A 20,450-nucleotide genomic window follows, 5' to 3' on the forward strand; every position below is an offset into this window, starting at 1 on the left:
GACTTTCAAAATACCTTTTCATCCAGTCATGTCCCTACTTTTGGCCTGATCCCTACACTCCTTTGTCCAACCAGAACTTCACTTGCAGCCCAAAGCTAGTGTCTTCATCACGGTTCATAACAAAGTACCCTAAAATACACTGTTCTTGAAAGTTACTGAAACACCTCTCATGCCTTGAAAATCTTCCAAATCTTCCAAGGTATTGTGGAACCTCTTCCTTCAGCAAAAAGTAAGAACATGCAAACCTGGAGTTGTGGAGGGGCGCATGTTTCCTTCATCCTGAGCAGTGCTCTGTCCTGGGAAAAATTTTTTGACTACCATTTTTTGACTGTACCAACCAATTTAGATCTAAGCCAGTAGTGTGAGTCAACTTGACAGGAAGAGAGATTTCTTCCATTCCTAGTGTGTGCATGAAGGGTTTATGGAAAATTACTTGTGGTCAGTTTGGCACCAGCTTTATATCTTTGGTGGCTTGTTTTCTGTTTTCTCTCTGTCTTCTTCTCTAGAGTCACTAAATCACAGCAAGTAGAATATTGGGAGAATGCTGAACAGGGGTAGTATCATGTTTGGGAAGTGTAAATTACATGACATTATATTTTATTTATTCCAAGCACAAGATGTACAGCATATCTCCTCTTTTAAAAAGCAAGTCACTATAACGAACTGCTGTATAGTTACAGTAGATCTAATTTAAAGTGGTTAGAAAGCTGAAATTAATTATTGGTTTACCAGACAAAGGGAATGTAATCTCAGTAATTGGGTTACTCCCATGCATTTGATATAATGCAACATAATACACTTTATGAAGAAAATATATAGTAAATAGCAGCACAGGGAGCATAGCACAGGTGTGAATTTGGTTGACGCACTGGGGCAGGGTTCTAATTAATGGTGCATCTCCAAAGCCTAGTTCTGACCTATTTTAAAACATGAGGATTAGACCATCATCAGATGTCAGTTTTATAGCTCCGTTGAACTTATTACAAAAAAAAAAAAAATTGCCTCCATGGCTGAACAGCAGAGTAAAAGAGGCAGTTAGAGACAAAAAGGCATCCTTTAAATATCAGTCTTCACTGCAGATGTGAGGGAGATTCCCACACCCGAGCCATTATTTTTAGGTGACAGATCTGAGAAGTCCAAGACTGAGGTGACAGTGGAGGAGGTTTTGGAACAAACTGATAATTTAAACAGTAATAAGTTACCAAGATCAGATGGCATTCATTCAAGAGTTCTGAAGGAACTCAAATATGAAATTGCAATATCTGTTAACTGTTGTATGTAACCTATCGGCTTCATACCACCGTGGGAAATAACAAAAAACTTATTCGGTGGAGTTTAGCTCTCCAAGATTTTGATTTCGACATCCAACACATCTCAGGAGCTTCTAACAAAGTGGCTGATGCACTCTCCCGTGAAAGTTTCCCAGAATCAACTGGTTAAAATCGTCCTTGAGATGTGGAAAATATTGTTAGTCTCTATGTACTTGGTAGTATATTTAGAGGTGCATGTGTCTTATTAACTCTGTTTTTCCTAGAGCTCCAGGAAGAAATCCCAGCCAGCGTTTCACCCTAGCTGAGATTTGGGGGGCGTGTCATAAATATAAAGGAAAGGGTAAACCCCTTTAAAATCCATCCTGGCCAGAGGAAAAATCCCCTCACCTGTAAAGGGTTAAGAAGCTAAAGGTAACCTCGCTGGCACCTGACCAAAATGACCAATGAGGAGACAAGATACTTTCAAAAGCTGGGAGGAGGGAGAGAAACAAGGGGTCTGTGTCTGTCTGTATGCTGCTTTTGCTGGGGATAGACCAGGAATGGAGTCTTAGAACTTTAGTAAGTAATCTAGCTAGGTATGTGTTAGATTATGATTTTTTTAAATGGCTGAGAAAAGAACTGTGCTGAATAGAATGACTATTCCTGTCTGTGTGTCCTTTTTGTAACTTAAGGTTTTGCCTAAAGGGATTCTCTATGTTTTGAATCTAATTACCCTCTAAGGTATCTACCACCCTGATTTTACAGAGGTGATTTCTTTACTTCTATTAAAAGTCTTCTTGTAAGAAAACTGAATGCTTTTTCATTGTTCTCAGATCCAAGGGTTTGGGTCTGTGGTCACCTATGCAAATTGGTGAGGATTTTTACCAAACCTTCCCCAGGAAGTGGGGTGCAAGGGTTGGGAGGATTTTGGGGGGAAAGACGTGTCCAAACTATGTTTCCCAGTAAACCCAGTTAGAGTTTGGTGGTGGCAGTGGAGATCCAGGGACAAAGGATAAAATTAATTTGTACCTTGGGGAAGTTTTAACCTAAGCTGGTGAAAGTAAGCTTAGGAGGTTTTCATGCAGGTCCCCACATCTGTACCCTAGAGTTCAGAGTTGGGGAGGAACTTAAATCAGCCTCTGTACCAGATGATAATATTGCTACCGCAACACTGATTTTTAAAAAAGGCTTCAGAGGCAATCCTGGCAATTACAGGCCAGTCAGTCTAACTTCAGTACTAGGAATATTGGTTGAAACTGTAGTAAAAAAACAGAATTATTAGATGAGCACAATATGTTTGGGAAGAGTCAACACAGCTTTTGTAAAGGCAAATCATGCCTCAACAATCTGTTACAATTCTTTGAGGGAGTCAACAAATATGTGGATAAAGGTGATATAGTGTAAGTGGACTTTCGGAAAGCTTTTGACAAGGTCCCACTGCAATGGCTGCAGTGGTAAATAGCAGGGTCCCCCAAGGATCTGTATTGGGAACTCTGCTGCTCAACATAATCACAAGTGAGCTGGAGAAGGGGATGAGGTGGCAAATTTTGCAGGTGATTCAAAATTACTCAACATAGTTAAATCCAAAGCTGACTGCGAAGAGTTACAAAGGCAGATGAAATTCAGTGTTGATAAGTGAAAACTAAAGCACATTGGAAAACATAACTATACATAGAAATAGATTGGGTCCAAAATTAACTGTTACCCTCAAGATGGAGATCTTGGAGTCAGCGTGGATAGTTCTCTGAAAACATCAGCTCAATGTGCAGCAGCAGTCAAAAAAGCAAACAATGTTAGGAACCATTAGAAAAGAGAGAGATAATAAGACAGAAAATATTGCGATGTCACTATATAAATCTATGGTACGTCCACACCTTGAATACTGTGTACAGATATATTAGAATTGGAAAAAGTACAAAAAAGGGCAAGAAAAGTGATTAGGGGTATGAAACAGCTTCCATATAAAGAAAGATTTAAAAGGCTAGGACCATTCAGCTTAGAAACAAGACAACTAAGGGGGGATATGATAGAGGTCTATAAAACATGAATGATGTGGAGAAAGTGAATAGGGAAGTATTACCCCTTTGCATAACACGAGAACCACTCCATGAATTAATAGGCATCAGGTTGAACACAAACATAAGGAAATACTTCTTCACACAATATAGAGTCAGCCTGTGGAACTCATTGCCAGGGGATGCTGTGAAGGCCAACAGTACAACGTAAGTTCAAAAAAGAATTAGATAAGTTTATGGAGGATAGCTCCATCGATGGCCATTAGCCACAAGGGTTAGAGATGCAACCCCATGCTGCGAGTGTCCCTAAACCTCTGACTGCCAGAAGCGAGGGCTGGATGGTGGGATGGATCCCTTGATAATTGCCCTGTTCTGTTCATTCCCTCTGAAGCATCTGGCACTGGCCACTGTTGGACAGTGGGACACTGAGCTAGATGGACCCCTGGTCTGACCCAATACAGCCATTCTTGTGTTCTTATGAGCTGTGAAAAGTGAAAATTGATACTCGCTGAGGATCTGTCCAAAAGTTCTTTGGAATCAAGGTGCTGTTGTCTCATCTAGCCAGGACAGAAATGAATTACGGCATGGTATTGTAAACTGCTTTATAACATGGCTCATTCCTGTCTACACACATCAGGGAAATCATGTTAGAACTTTGCCTTTGGCCTGGTCCACACTGTGTGGGGGATGGGGGGATTGAACTAAGTTATGCAACTTCAGCTATGTGAATAACGTAGCTGAAGTCGACATACTTAGACCTACTCACCGCGATGTCTTCACTGTGGTGAATTGACTGTTGCCGCTCCCCCGTTGACTCTGCCTGTCCTTCTTGCGGCAATGGAGTACAGGAGTTGATGGTGTTATACCAATAAAATAAAAGCCAGCAGGATCTTATTAAAGGGGAAAAGGCAAAATGCCTTGTTTATTGTGAATACAGAAAGAATCCTAGTAAGCATTTAGTTATAGCTATAACATTCCATTCAATTTCATATTTATTCACACATTCATTCATACACACACACACAGGTTCTGCAAGGTTGTTATCATAGTTACCAGCCTTAGAGTTGCTCATGCCAAGCCACCGGCCAGGTGGCCTTGTCAGATGCACACCTGATGCTCCTGGAAGTTGGTTTGCAGAATCAGACCCCAAAGTTCTCACTTTCTAGAGTCCATTTTTATAGGAATTTGTTCCTATGCCAGTCTATGGGAATTACTTCATCATGCTGTTGCTGAATCGATCAGCAGATGGCACATTTCTGACGGCTCCGTGCTGCCAGATGTTATCTTGTTCTTTGGTTCTCCCATCCTTCAGGCTGTTGGGTCGATTCCAGTCTGCCCTACTGGGGTCCTCTGGTTATTTCCACTTGACGACGCCTTCAGCCGATGGACACTGGATTCTTAGGCTGGCACCTCCCTGATTATTCAGTTATTATCCACACCAAGCATCCATCCACATACATCCTCTATCTCTATTTTAATCACAATTGTTAACAAAGCGAGATGAATACAACAAAAGGGTGGGGAGTCTCTGGGTGCTGTTTCTGTTGTTAGAGTATTGCTTTGAGTCTCTTTCTCTGTGAGTAGTTACAAAAAATTGCTTTGAGAACAGACTCTGTCTTAGAATGTACTAAAACAATTAGCAGCTTGCAAGTTTCACACAGAGAGGGAGAGAAACAGTACCAAAAACCAAGAGACCTCTTAATTAGTAATACCCTGGAATTTAAACTATGGGGAATCAAAATCATTTGTGATTTTAATACAGAACTTCTTTAATATGATCCAACAATGGGAGAGCGCTCGGGGGTCGATTTATCGTGTCTAGACTAGACGCGATAAATTGACACCCGCTGGATCGATCGCTGCCCACCGATCCGGTGGGTAGTGTAAACATACCTTTTGCATACCCTTTGTCATGATTCTGGCTAACTTGATTTGAACTATGTTGTAAGCAAATGCCTCCCTGGAAATGCCATGAAGTGGATGGCGGCTGTTGTTGTTTTATTTGTATTGTGGTAACACCTAGGAAGACCAATCGTGGAACAGGACCATGCTGCGCTACATACTGTATTATCATTTTAATTAATGATTAAAAGATGGGTGTAAAATCAGTCATTCTTAAACTTTCTGATCACACCAAAACTAACTGAGATACAGGCAGAGTGGAACCAAGATGCAGCGTGTGCAAGTGTGGATGGACCAGGTGGCCACATGCAACAAAATGCAATATATATTTAACTAATGTGGAATCATGCACCAGAGAAGAAAAAAGAAGCATCATTACAAATTGAGGAACAGCTGTGTGAAAAGCAAAATATTAAAACCTTGAGAGAAGTGAACTAAACAAGAGACCTGCTGCTCACAAAGCAGTTGGGGCCCACAGGCAAAGCTGCCAGGATTCATCAAGATTGTAGGGAGTCTGAAGACCTTTTGGAATTTCCACATTCCAAATGGAGATTTGTGCTGGGCATGCCTTGGGTTGTGCTAGGAACCTGAAAAAGTGCACAGCTTCTGGGGGAGGGGAGAGTTCTATCACTGAGCTCTGTGAAAACAATGCCAGAAAATGAAATCAATCATTCCAGTGTTGTGTTCTGTTAGTTGAGGGTTTTAAGGGCCAGTTTCTGAGAGCCTACCTTAAAGGAGCCTGATTTCTAGAGGGTGAGTGCGCAGCGCTTTCTCAAAATCAGGCCTGTTTAAGGTGTCTTAATGTGGGCACCCGAGAATTGATGGGACCCCAAATCATTAGTCACTTTTGAAAATCTTGGTCAAAGGTAAGTATTCCTCACTTTAGCCTTATCATGTCTTGTATTTGGAGTGCATTTATGGGTCCCTGCAGTTTAGGAAGACTGGGGTGGGGAATAGCAGTGGTCAGTTGATTTAAAAAAAAAAAGTGTTGTATGGATGCAAGGCATTTGAATTCAATAAACAAAAGTTAATGGGAAACACTCCCTTCCCCTGCTGTAAAAACTTCTTAGGACATGCAAAAATACTTAAGGACAACAAATCAGTGCAAGAATTGCAGTGTGTGTGAGTAGAAACTGAGGTCATCTTGTCAAGTGTAGCTGCTGTCAACAACACATTTCTCCTGGCAACAGCGGAAGACACTTTCCCCTGCTTTGTTTGCACATTGATTATTTGCACCTGTAACTTCCAAGGAATGGAGTTCTAGCAGTGGAAGTTGTAGAGCAGACAAAGCTCATGCCCAGGAGAGTAGTCCTGCACCAGAGGAGGGGATGAGCTAGGTGGCCTAAAATGGCTTCTCCACTTCTAATTTCTGTGATATTTGGCTTGTCTGAACTGATTCATTTTTTTCTTTCTGTGAGAGGAAGCAACCATGTGTATCTCTGCTCAGTCTCACCTGAGTCATTGGCAGCAGCTGCGATTATCTACTCTATGAAGCACTGAATCATAACTCTGAATCAAACTAAAGCATGCAAATTTTGTAGACAAATAGTTTTACTGCCTTTGTTGTTCCGGACTCCAACCATGTCTGGACTCTTTAATAAAGGAAATGATGGCGGTTTTCTTGGCCTGCTGGTCTAGATACTTATTGTGCCCAACATCTCTGAGTAAGGAGTACTTGTGGCACCGTAGAGACTAACAAATTTATTTGAGCATACGGTGCCACAAGTCCTCCTTTTCTTTTTGCGAATACAGACTAACACAGCTGCTACTCTGAAACCTGAATAAGAAGGTAATTGACCCTGTTATTCATGGCTCCAAATGATTCAGTAACCTCTCCATTCATCCCTCGTACTGTAACCTCCTAATTAATTGATTCTGAGCCACTGGTTTCCTACAGAGTTCAGGAGATAATCGTCTCCATTTGTCACCACGTGTCTGAAGGACAGGGGCACATTTAAAATCTCGTTGTTGGGGTGAGGTAATTCTTCAGTGAGAACACTGTACAGTAAGTGTCTCTTGAGCACCTTAGCACACTCTTGGTGCTGATCGGTTGTCCAGGGCTGGAACAGCTGCTACTTCAGGGAAAGCTGGTTGATTTGTGTGTGACTAACCAATGCTCTGATCTTATTGATCCTGCGGCCATTGCAGAGAAACTCAGCGCTGCTGGAGAGAATAAGTGTATTCAGGTGTCCTTTCAAGAAGATAGTTTCAGAGGCTAGGTGCCAAGCTATTACTGATTTTTTTTTAATGGGTGTCAAGCATCAACTATCCTCTGTGCCTTTACATTTGTATAAAAATGAACAAGCAGAAAAAAACAAAACCTTCAGGTGGATAGAAGTAATTTGTTAGGCCTTAATTGTGAGATGAATGTAATATAGGGGCTTGTTTTCATTGCAGTGTTAAGTTTAGGTAGGGCTGGAGAGTTGCCCCTAACTTCACTGTCATGCGCATACACACACCTCTGTCTGGCTCAGGTGTGGGCAAACTACGGCGGCCTGCAGGATTGCCACCGCCGTGGGCTCTGCACCACTCCTGGAAGCAGTCGGCACCACATCTCTGCGGTTCCTGGGCCAATGGGAGCTTCGGGGGAAGTACCCTCAGGCGAGGGCAGCACGCGGAGCCCACTGACCTTGCCCTTGGGCTGCAGGGATGTGGTGCTGGCTGCTTCTGGGACAGGTGCAGGGCCAGGGCAGGCAGGGAGCCTGCCCTAGCCCCGCAGCGTGCTGCTGCTACCCCAGAGCTGCTCCAGGTAAGTGGGGCCAGGCCGGAGCCCAGACCTCGAACCCCTCTTGCACCCCGCACCCCAACCCCTGCCACACCCCTCCTGCACCCCAACCCCCTCCTGCACTGAGCCCCCTGCCACACCTCTCCTGCACTGAGTGCACTCCGCACCCCTCCCTGCACCCCAACCCCCTGTCCTGAGCACCCTCCTGCACTCTGCACCCCAAACCCCTGTCCTGAGCCCCCTTGTACACCCCGCACCCCTCCTGTGCCCCGACCCCTTGCACTGAGCCCCTTCCTGCACACCGCACCCCTTCCCACACTCCTCACGCCCTCCTGCACCCAAACTGCACATTCATGGCCCTGCATGCAATCCCCCTCCCCCCCCAGATGTGGCCCTTGGGCCCAAAAGTTTGCCCACCCCGGTCTCGCTTGATTATGATAGTGCTTTAAATTTACTTGAGCTAGCTGGACCATCAGAGGGTGTGGGTTGAAGCTTGAAGGCCGCTGACACTTGAGCTAGTAATGCAGTGGGGATGCAGCTACAGCTGGTCAGCTGCTGATCAAATTCACACTGTGGCGCTGCTGTGTTGTTTCGCATTCTCCCTTGCGCTAATGGCTGAAGTGAAGACAAGCCCATAGATCCAAATAGAAGAACATGATCCCTAGGTGAATGGTTTCTGAACTGTGGGATGCTAAAAGTTAGCTGAGAGACACCGCCAGGTCTCAGTTGTTCCCTAGAGTTTCTGCTTTTATGAAGAAACAAAAAAGAAACCCAGACTCTAGTGATTCTGATGGTGAAGAAAACCTTCGAAATGTGACTGAAATGTAGCCAATGCAGTGATGTCTACCTGAGTTGGCAGAAAACCCCGGACAATAGTGCTGAAGTGTCCTATTCATTTCAGTGAGTGCTCATTCACATCCTAGTCATGATACTTTCAATATCAGCATGAACTATTTCACTGCTCACCAAAGCATGTAAGAAAGGAGTGGATAAGCTTCTTATAACTTTAACTTCACATTTGGGAGAGGGCCTATCATCAATATGCATAACTAAAGGAAAAGGCGGAGGGAAAAAAAATAAAGCAGGGAACCCCCCCCCCCATATAAGGAAGGAGAAGAGGTTACATAAAGTTGAAAAAGCAAGAGGACAGGGTTTAGAAAAACACTGAGATAATGAAAGACAATATAAAGATAGCGAAAAAAAATTGCAGTTACTCCGACTTGTGCGGCAGGCTCCTTGGAGGGTGGGGAATTAGGGTTGACATCTGGTTAGTTTGGACTGTTTAGCTGGGAAAACATTTGAGAGGGCTCACTTGGGACCTCCTCCTTTAAACCTATTGTAGTGCTGATAGGGATGATAAGTTTATGAAGGGAAGCAAGGGTTTGGAATTTTGCTGGATACGTAAGCACAACTGGTCCCTGTGAAGATGGATTGAGGAACAGGATATTTTTATAACCCCATTTTTAACACTGATTGGGTGAAACTTATAGTTATGTTTTTATTTTTAGATAAGTGATATTTCCTGAACAGCTAAGTGTCTGCACCGCAGCATCTGTTCAATGTTTCTGCAGCTATTTGTTTTGCTAAATGCACACATGGACCTGCTGCACACTAGTTTTTGGAAATGTTGGGCTATTCAGAGAAGATGATTCCATAGAGGGTAACAAATGTATTTTAGGTCTCCAGTTTAGCTAGATTTAAAATGTTACCTAGAGAAGAATGTTCTCTAAATTCCCTTTTAATCCAGTGCTGCTTTATCAAGTTATAACTAAGGTGTCTGTATGGACCTAACCAAAACTGATTTAATCTTTTCTGCATCCCCCCTTTTCCAAAACATCTTACCTAAAAGGAACATGCCAAGTAGGGTGACCAGATAGTAAGTGTGAAAAAATTGGGATGGGGTGTGGGGTAATTGGCACCTATATAAGAAAAAGCCCCAAGTATTGGGACTGTCCCTATAAAATTGGGACATCTGGTCACCCTAATGCCAAGCATTGAGTGTGGAAGGATGGTTAAGTTACTGAACTGCAACTTAAGAGATGTGGATTCAGCTCCTAACTGCTACAGACTGCCTTTGTGACCTTGAGCAAGTCAGTTAATTTCTCTGTGCCTCACTACCCATCTGTAAAATGGGGATACTGCTTCCATTCTCTTGTTCTTTGTCTGTCTTCTCTATTTCGGCCCCAGTTCAAGAAAGCGCATTCTTAAAGTGCTTTTGTGAGTTGGGGTCTTGGAGTGTAAGCAGTTTGGGATAGCGACTATGTCTTACTATGTGTATGTACTGTGCCTAGCACAATGGGGCTACTGTAATGTAAACAATAATAACATAGGCAGTTAGGACCAAAATTGAGATTTTTGAAAATATAAAGTTTTCATAAAGCCTAATGTTCAGCAATGTTTCCGTTATATCTTTAAAATGGGAATTAGAACTTTTTAAAAATAATTTTAAAAAAAAACCATTCCTGTGCAGTGCTTATGAGGCAACGATTGGTACATATTGTTAGTGCCTGGGAATACGCAAATGAAAGTGACTATAACCAAAAGTGAAACTAGCCCATCATGTCCAGGCTGTGTGAAAGTAAACAATAATGAGGTGGAAGCCAAAAGTAGGCAGTATAAATGGTGAAAAGCAAATATTTTAAAAAATGCTTTTGTTTCAAAAATCAGAAATTGTTAGTACCACAGATAAGGAATTTTGTGTTTTTTTAACATAGCTTTTATGTTTACTTTCTTTGTGTGTATCCATCAGAGATGCCAACATGGGTTTGGGGTCAAAGTTTGTTAGTCACCTGTCTGTCCAATGGCATCAAGTTCAGTGTAGCCAGTCCCAAGTACTCAAAAATCATGAGTCAGGTCCCAAAAATCCAAATTCTCTTAAAATTATTATATTTAAAAATAAATGTTGTGCTCTTTTTATTGGCCTCCTAGTTTCTAAGTCTCCAGGGTACAGCTGGGTCACAATTTTTCTCTGAAACCATGAGGGTTGGAGCTTGCTTTATTTAAAAAAAATGAAATGTAATTACATCAGGCGCTCGGGCTTTTAGAAAAATGTGGAATATTGCAAAATTCATAAGATCATGAGTTGGCAACACTGCAAATGGCTCATAAGTGCAAAATATAGTTTGTTCTTAACTTTTAATAAGCTAGTAAAAATGGACCATTTAAAAACCCAACTTTCAGTCCTTGCTGCTGCCTCTTACTATGTACATGGCTTTGCAGTCTATCCAAAGACTTTCTAAATGAAAACAGCCCATCCTAGGAGGAGGAGATGAAGCAAGGATAAAAAGATTAGCAGAAAAAATAGTGCTCATGTTTTTTCAGGATTTCATAACTATTTAAATACTTATTTGAAATGCTGCTGGGTGAATGCTGGCATTAATCCAATTTTGTTTTATTGGCATACGTGAACAAATTATCAAGGGCTCAGGTTTTTTTTTTTAATGCTATAAAAACATGACCTTTGAATGGCAATTGTGTGTGGGACAAATATTTCTTTATTTGAAACAGTGTATGAGTTTAATTTTTATCTAATGTGCCTGGTCAGGAAAGGAAAACTCTCCTCCTTGGACTTCACCTTGAAATTCTAGACAATTAAGGGTTAAGTGTTACAGAGGTGGTGACCACCCATAAGTATATTTTCAGGATCTTTATGACTCATACCTGTCGATGTCTACAGTTGGGTATCCAAAAATGAAAAGCACACAAAATTCGGTGTGCCACAGGACTCTTTGCCGCTTTTGCAGATCCAGACTAACACGGCTACCCCTCTGATGCTTGGGTTTGAATAGAGACTGGGAGTGGCTGGGTCATTACACATATTGAATCTATTTCCCTGTGTTAAGTATCCTCACACCTTCTTGTCAACTGTCTAAATGGGCCATCTTGATTATCACTACAAAAGTTTTTTTTCTCCTGCTGATAATAGCTCATCTTAATTAATTAGCCTCTTACAGTTTTTATGGCAACTTCCACCTTCTCTGTATGTGTGTGTATATATATGTGTGTGTGTGTGTATCTTCTTACTATATGTTCCATTCTATGAATCTGATGAAGTGGGCTGTAGCCCACGAAAGCTTATGCTCTGATACATTTGTTAGTCTCTAAGGTGCCACAAGTCCTCCTGTTCTTTTTAAATACAGCCAACCTTGACTAGTTGGAGGATTCTTCTCTTAGAGAAGACAACTGAAAGCTCTGCATGGATATAGGGAGTCCACACAAATCTGAGTGCCGGATCAGGGTCTAAATCAGATATGCAGTTCATGAAATGAAAAATACTATATGTATTCTATAAAGCTTCCCCACCAATAACTAAGTTTCAAACTAGAATTTACATTTTTCCTCACTATATTATTGAGGAAAAACTCTGAATACGTTTAAAGGATCAAATCATATTTCCTTTACTGTTGCCTTCAGTGAGAGATTTATGGGAGTACAGGTGAGCAGGATTTAGTACGTAGGGTTGCTGTTTTAAAATAACAAGTGTAAAGAGATATACAAGGATTTGAAGCCATGAAACCCATCTAAACCATTTATGTAACTCCTTACTGTTCGATCTCCCTGATCATGTATCTCTGTTTGTAGCCATCAGTAATACATCATTCTAATATTGCAACTATGATGTTAGTGTCTCAATTTTTTTCATATCCTTGTCCTTTTGATTATAATCAGTGTATATAAGCAGTGTAATCATAGGCTCACTGAAGGTTAATCAGTATATTCATGTTTAATTTTTAAGGTAATACTTATTGAATTGCACAGTTGTCTAGTAGTAATATGGCTGCATATTAATCTTTAGCATGTGTACACTATACTCGCAAAAAAGTCAATGGTCACCGAAAATCTTGACCAAAGTCCGGTTCTTGATTCAATGTAGGTACTTACTTGAGTTCCCTGATTTCCGAACATGCTGAGCATTTAGTAGCTTGTGCCCAAGGTCTGTCCTTTTACTACATATTATCATATGTCTGCCTTTTAACTTCAGGAGTGGTGAAGATGGTCCCTGAAGTTTTTGCTGTTTCCAAATGAAACTACTCAGAGTTCAAACAGGCAGGTAAAAGCCACGTGATCTAGAAAGAACTGGGTCTCAATTGTGATGATTTCATTATACCGTTTAAGTCAACATGCCACATTGTTCATTGCATATTGCTATAGTGCACCACCTTGATTGGGAGGCAGGAAAGGCTTTTAAATTACCAGTGTCCTGGTGGTTTTGTGTGTGTGTGTTCTCGGGAATGTTGCTACATGCTGAATTTATGGGCCCTATGCTATCACTCTGTTGATTAGGTGAAGCTATGTCAGGAATAAAAAGAAAAGGAGTACTTGTGGCACCTTAGAGACTAACCAGTTTATTTGAGCATGAGCTTTCGTGAGCTACAGCTCACTTCATCGGATGCATAGCATATCGTGGAAACTGCAGAAGACATTATATACACACAGAGACCATGAAACAAAACTTCCTCCCACCTCACTCCCCCGCTGGCAACAGCTTATCTAAAGTGATCATCAAGTAGAGCCATTTCCAGCACAAATCCAGGTTTTCTCACCCTTCCCCCCCCCCCCCCACACATACAAACTCACTCTCCTGCTGGCAACAGCCCATCCCCCTTTGAAACCCCTCTTTATAATGCGCATGATAATCAAGGTGGGTCACCTCCAGCACTAATCCAGGTTTTCTCACCCCCCCCCCCACACACACCCCCCTTTTTCCAAAAACCACACACACAAACTCATTCTCCTGCTGGCAACAGCTCATCTTACAATGTGCACAGCAATAATCCAAGTTTAACCAGAACGTCTTGGGGGGGGGTTTGCAGGAAAAAAACAAGGGGAGACAGGCTACCTTGCATAATGACTTAGCCACTCCCAGTCTCGATTCAAGCCCAAATTAATAGTATCCAATTTGCAAATGAATTCCAATTCAGCAGTTTCTCGCTGGAGTCTGGATTTGAAGTTTTTTTGCTTTAAGATAGCGACCCTCATGTCTGTGATTGCGTGACCAGAGAGATTGAAGTGTTCTCCGACTGGTTTATGAATGTTATAATTCTTGACATCTGATTTGTGTCCATTTATTCTTTTACATAGAGACTGTCCAGTTTGACCAATGTACATGGCAGAGGGGCATTGCTGGCACATGATGGCATATATCACATTGGTGGATATGTCAGGAATGTGTCTGGGGTTCCTTTACTAAGAATTTGCTTTAGCAAACTATTTTATTGAATACAGCAAGTCAGCATGAGCAATAACCATCAAAGTACAGAGACTTTCTGGGAGTGAGTGAGCAGCTGGAAGCAACTGAGTGCTGAAGCCGTGTCTACACTACAAACCTCTGATGGTGTAGCTATGTCAGTCGGGGGTAGGAAGAGGTGTAATTTCTGACCAACACAGCTGTGCTGGCAGAAGCCTCTAGCGTAGAGACAGTTATACCAGTAAAACTGAACTTTTGCCAGTATGCACTAGAGCTTCAGAGTTACAAACATCAGAGTTATGAACTGACCAGTCAACCACACAACTGATTTGGAACTGGAAGTACACACTCAGGCAGTAGCAGCAGGGAGAGAGAGAGAGAGAGAGGCAAATATTATACTGTGTTAAACATAAACTACTACTACAAAAAAAGGGAAGGCAGCATTTTTCTTCTGCGTAGTAGTTTCAAAGCTGCATTAAGACAATGTTCAGTTGTCAGCTTTTGAAAGAACGACCATAACGTTTTGTTCAGAGTTGCAAACATTTCAGAAAAACAACAAGTAGTCTGGTGGCACCTTAAAGACTAACAGATTTATTGGGGCATAAGCTTTCGTGGGTAAAACTCATTTCTTCAGATGCATGGAGTGAAAATTACAGATGCCGGCATTATTATACTGACACATGAAGAGAAGGGAGTTACCTCACAAGTGGAGAACCAGTGCTGACAGGGCCAATACAATCAGGGTGGATGTAGTTCACTCCCAATAATTGAGGAGGAGGTGTCAATTCCAGGAGAGGCAAAGTTGCTTTGTAGTGAGCCAGCCACTCCCAGTCCCCCCATTCAAGCCCAAATTAATGGTGCTAAATTTGCAAATGAATTTTAGTTCTGCAGTGTCTCTTTGAAGTCTGTTTCTGAAGTTTTTTTGTTCAAGTATAGCCACTTTTAAATCTGTTATAGAATGTCCAGGAAGACTGAAGTATTCTCCTATTGGCTTTTGTATGTTACCGTTCCTGATGTATGATTTGTGTCCATTTATCCTTTTATGTAGAGACTGTCCGGTTTTGCCAATGTACATGGCAAAGGGTCATTGCTGGTACATGATGGCATATATCACATTTAGCAGATGTGCAGGTGAATGAGTCCCTGATGGTATGGCTGATGTGGTTGGGTCCTCTGATGGTATCACTAGAGTAGATATGGGGACAGGGTAGGCAATGAGGTTTGATACAGGCAATGTTCCCTCTAATTTTTGACAAGCCGTGTGCACAAAAAACTTCTTCTGTGCAAATTTGTTGTGCTTCCGTGCAAATTTTTGTGCGCATGGTGTTTCGCTGTGTGCGTGGCGTTTAGGATCTGTGTGCGTGCGCACACGCGCTCACCTTAGAAGGAACAGTGGTTACAGGGATTGGTTCCTGGGTTAATGTTTCTGTGGTGTGGTGTGTAGTTGCTGGTGAGTATTTGCTTCAGGTTGGGGGGCTGTCTGTAAGCGAGGACTGGCCTGCCTCCCAAGGTCAGACCTTCAGAAACAGATTTCAAAGAGAAAATTTTTTGCAAGAAAATGCAGGTTTGTTGAAATTGGAACTATTCCACAAAAATTGGATTTTGATTAAATGTTTTATTTTTGATGACATTTGAAATGAAATGAGAAGTTTCCTGTTGATTCAAATTGAGACTCACTTCATTTTGCATTGCAAACGCCAAAACAAAACAGAAAAATTAATTTTGAATTTCCTCATGAGAAGAAAAAATCATTCTTTTAAAAATTTTAATACAGAAAAGCTTCTTTTGGTTTATAAATCACCTTAACAGTTGAAGTCACAAGGACTTTTTCAGATTGTCTAACAATATTTTATGTTTAATGCTTTATTTGCATGTCACTTGGTCCAGGTAAAACCGAGGATAAGCAGCTTTTCTAATCAGGCAGGTTTAATATTAAACAAGGTTACTGGTAGCTCATCTCCATTTATTTGTTTGCATTCTTTGCCAACGAATAAATAAATGGAGATGAGCTACCAGTAACCTTGTTTAATATTTTTTCTATATAACCTTTAAAGTAGAAAGATTTTATGGCTGATGTCAAATGTCACTCTGAACTTCCTTCTCAGGTCAGCCTTGCTGGGAGGTGCCTTTGTAACCTTTTGGTTTTGTTTCCCCCTAGTTACACAGGGCATTTCCTGTTGAATCAAGCTTCAGATAAACATGTCTTTGTAGCTTATGGGGAAATGAAATTATACGTCTTGTATCAAAATACTGAGCGTTAGCTCCTTTATTGCAGGTGAAGATTGGGACTCTCCTGTCTCTCATGGTTTGGTGTTTGTGCTTAGTGCCAGTACAGGGGATCTGGGTTCCATTCCCAATGCTCATATATGACCTGGTTCCTAGGGGGATGGAGGGAAGAATGTATAGAGAATGTGCCCCCAGCGTTTAGTGGCTAGTGGTCTGCACTGCCATGTTTTGAGATCAGATGCAATCCCTACTATTGGTTTAGAAATTGGTTCTCATAGGTAACTAGCATGCTATATTAGTGGATTCAGCCAGGGTGGATAAAAATCAATGATTTTAAACAGAATCACATTTTTTTATTTAAGTCAAAGTTTCCTGCTTCCTGATTTTAAATCATGATTTCAATTGCTTTGATTTAAATTAGTTCACCCTAGATTCAGCCCTGTATCTTAACTGAATAGTGTTGCCAAGGCATGCTACAATGGTTGACTTTGCAGGTCAAGTCTGGGTATACAGTTAAAACAGTTTGGTCCTGTCAATTCTACAAAAAACCAAACCAGGATTAAACTGTGATAGGAAACTGCTTCTATCCAGAAACAGGACAATGAGATTCCCTTCTGCAGTAGTTGTTAGTGTCGGTGGAGTAATGGTAGCAAGTCATTTTAGAGTATAGAAGAGATTATTTTGCTTTTAATTTAAAGAATGAAAGTGCTGTTTTGTTTAAAAAGGAATCCTTTAGCAGCATCTGAAATGTCTCATTTTAAGGAAGCTTATTACATTAAAAAGTCTGTTTTATAACCAGAAAATGTAAATATATGAAGCTTAAAAATGCTAAGATACTGCAAAATTGGGAATCTCATCTTAAATGGCTGGTTGTGATGAAGCTAAGTGGAGAGACTAAAGGAAATGGTCTCGAAGAAAAGCTGGCTGCCTGATTAGCAAACTTCCTCTAATTTGAGTTTTAGTTTTTAACTTTTGAACAGGGGAAGGCAAATTACGGCCCGGAGGCTGCATCCATCCCTTCAGACGTTTAAATCTGGCGTTCGAGCTCCTGCCAGGGAGCAGAGTCGAGGGCTTGTCCCACTCCAGCTGGGTAGCAGGGTCGGGGGTTTGCCCTGCTCTGCGTGACTCCTTGAAGCAGCGGCATATTCCCTCTTCAGCTCCTACACATGGGGCAGCCACGGGGCTCTGCACGCTACCCTGCCACAAGCGCTGCCTCCGCGGCTCCCATTGGCCAGGAACCACGGCCAGTGGGAGCTTCAGGGGTGGCGTCTGTGGACAGGGCAGTGTGTAGAGCCGCCTGGCTGTGCCTCTGCATAGAAGCCAGAGGGGGGACATGCTGCTGCTTCTGGGAGCTGAGGTAAACGCCACTTGGAGCCTGCACCCCTGATCCCCCTCCTGCCCCCTGAGCCCTTCAGTCCCAGCCTGGAGCACCCTCCTGCACCCCCAACCTCTCATCCTCCGCCCCACCTCAGAGCCTGCACCACAACCCCCTGAATCCCCTCCCGCACCCTGAACTCCTAATTTCTGGCCCCACCCTGGAGCCCACACTCCAACCCCCAATTTTGTGAGCATTCATGGCCTGCCATACAATTTTCATACCCAGATATGGCCCTCGGGCCAAAAAGTTTCCCCATCCCTGGTGTAGACAATGCATTTGTTGTGTTGACCCTGAAAGTCCTCCAGCAGCTATCCCTTAATACCCCTATCCTTGTGATAGTCACCGCTCCAGTCGTCATTTTGAATTTCACTGCCCAGGGGTCAGAGAAACCACCTCTTCCCCACCCTTGAAAACTCCGGTGTGTTTTTGAAATGACTTCTCCTGTTTGCAAACTTTGGTGAACGCTGCTATTAGCTCACCTTTGCTTTGTGCATCCGACTGTGCTAGCTCCATGCACACACAGAGCTACTAGATGTGCTCCCGGCTGGAGCAGACAAGAAGTTGTGGCTCTCCTGGGCCTCTGGAAAGAGGAGGCTGTGCAAGCAGAGTTGCAGAATGGCCATGGAAATATTGACATCTATATGCAGATTGTGCAGGGGATGCTGCAACAGGGATGAACAGCAGTGCTGCGTGAAAGCAAGGGAGAGTGCCAAAAGGTGCTGCCCTGCAGCTCTGCCATGTTTACAGTGAGCTGCATGCTATATTTGGCAGTGACTCCAGCAGCACCCTATGGATGACTTTGGGCATTCTGGAGGAGCCCGAAGCAGAGACCCCTGCTGTGAACAGTGAAAAGGAGGAAGGAGACTCAAACCATGCCTCAAGCCAGGAACTGTTGGAAACTCTGCGAGAGACTCTAGCCAGTCTCACCAGGCAAGTGCAGATGAGCCTGCTGATGAGAAGGGGAAGGGAGCCTGAGTAAGTGTATACAGACATTATTCCTTAATTTCATTTATAATATTTTCCTTTCCCCTCAAACCTCATCTCTCTCCCTTTCTCAACCCTAACTCCCTCTTCCCCATTGAAAAATGGCACCCATCCCTTCCGTAAGTTTAGAGAACAAAGATGTTGACTTTTGATAATGTCAGAAAATAAAAGGTTTAGGGGATACATTCAAAAAGAGTTGTATGGCACTCTGATTACACAGTCCACATCAGATCAATGCCCTGGGCTTGGATAGAGGTAGAACAAACAGAGGTAGAGTTGCTTTTTATATCTTTGCCTTGTTTACTTTGTTTATCTGCACAGGGATGGTCCCTTTTATTCTCTTGGGAGATTTCAATCAAACTTTTATCTACGCCAGTAGGAGACTTCCCCATGCCATGCTGTGCTGAGTATGGCTGGCACCATTTCTGTAAACAGACCAGCAGCATATGGGCCCAGGTGGCTTTGGGGCGCCAGTGGCAGCTGGATTCTCTGTGCCTTTGTCATCCTTAGGAGTGAGATGCCAGCCAAAATCACCACTCCTTGTGAAAATAGTGCCAGTATTTACTGTGCTTTCCCAATGCCCATACCACAGTAGGGGTGACTAGCATTGCTACAGAACATCCATCTCCACACTAGGATCTATTCGCCAAGGTAGAAGCTGCAGAACAGTGCTGCAATGAGATACTTCAATGGGAATTATGGGAATAGTGTAAGGGAGTTTTGAGACTTATCTTTCCCTTTCTGTTGTGACTGTAGATCTGATGGTGTTTCTGTCTGTGTTTTAACAACAGCTTCTGGTATGGTGCCCTTGAGGGGTGCACTCTCCTTTTGTGCTGAACGCCTGACTCATGTCAGGAGGAAAAAAAACAGGGAGGATACATTCTGTAAGATCCTGTAGTCCTTTCCAGTCTTAAACCATGAATACAAGTTTTGGACGGTCCATGTGAATGTGATCATGGAGAAGGACCAAGAATAGAGTGTGATTGCTGCAGGAGAGTAAAAAGGACCGAGATACATGTTGGGGAATGCACCAGGACATGAGTGGTTTGCTCAGGCAACAAACTCAGATGCTGCAGAGCATTATTGGCTTACATGCCTAAAGGCTCTGGACTCATCAGCCTTTTGTCCTTGGCGAAGTCCATTGTCGCTGCTCCCTATACCCCCCAACATACCATGTGGCAAAATGGTTTACATCCTTACCTTTACCGCTCCATGCTGGGGAACAATAAGTAGAACAACCGTTCCACGTACACCAACCATAGGTCAGCGAATACGTATCCACTACCTACTACAGTTTAGATACATGGACATAAATGTTCACTGTTTACTTCCATTTTCACTTGGGATTTTAAAGCCTAGTTCACTCAGTTACAGTGTTGGTAAAAGGCTTTGTTTTTTTTTTAATTTGTATGTGTGTGTTCACTTCAGTTTTGTTGCCTGTTTCTTTTGCACACAATAAAGTCGTGTTGTTGGAAACTCAGAGTATCTTTATTATTTTACACCAAGCATGATGGAATTCAAAGTTGGAGGCAAAGATCCACCTATATTTAATCTAAGTACGCATAGCAGTCACAATTTCATAAAAGGATCAGGGAATGCCACTGTGACTGACTGTTAACATGGTCTCCAGGGTTAGCTCTTCAAATAGCCCTTGTTCTTGGGCTGTTCAAGTTCAGCAGATGGCCAGGCAAACTTGCCCCTCTACTTTGGTGGCAATTTTCTCCCCTCAGATATTATGAGGTACACAACATTCAACTATAACCATGCAGATGTTTTTTTTCTC

At 42.5% G+C, this 20,450-nt stretch overlaps 1 protein-coding gene across 21 annotated transcripts in view; it reads left to right on the forward strand.

Moving 5' to 3' along the window:
* Positions 1-20,450, forward strand: part of EPS8 (epidermal growth factor receptor pathway substrate 8) — a 201,755-nt gene that overhangs the window by 93,739 nt on the left and 87,566 nt on the right. For 6 of the 21 annotated variants that reach the window (XM_043539356.1, XM_043539368.1, XM_037877068.2 and 3 more), the window contains one exon: positions 18,455-18,658. The exons of 12 other annotated variants lie outside the window; for them this stretch is intronic. The gene's annotated coding sequence lies outside the window, so the exon portion shown is untranslated. The remainder of the gene's footprint in view (positions 1-18,454; positions 18,659-20,450) is intronic. 3 more of the 21 variants (XM_043539398.1, XM_043539359.1, XM_043539388.1) reach the window with 1 other exon arrangement.

Source organism: Chelonia mydas, chromosome 1, assembly GCF_015237465.2.
Source record: "Chelonia mydas isolate rCheMyd1 chromosome 1, rCheMyd1.pri.v2, whole genome shotgun sequence".
Classification (NCBI taxonomy): Eukaryota; Metazoa; Chordata; order Testudines; family Cheloniidae; genus Chelonia; species Chelonia mydas.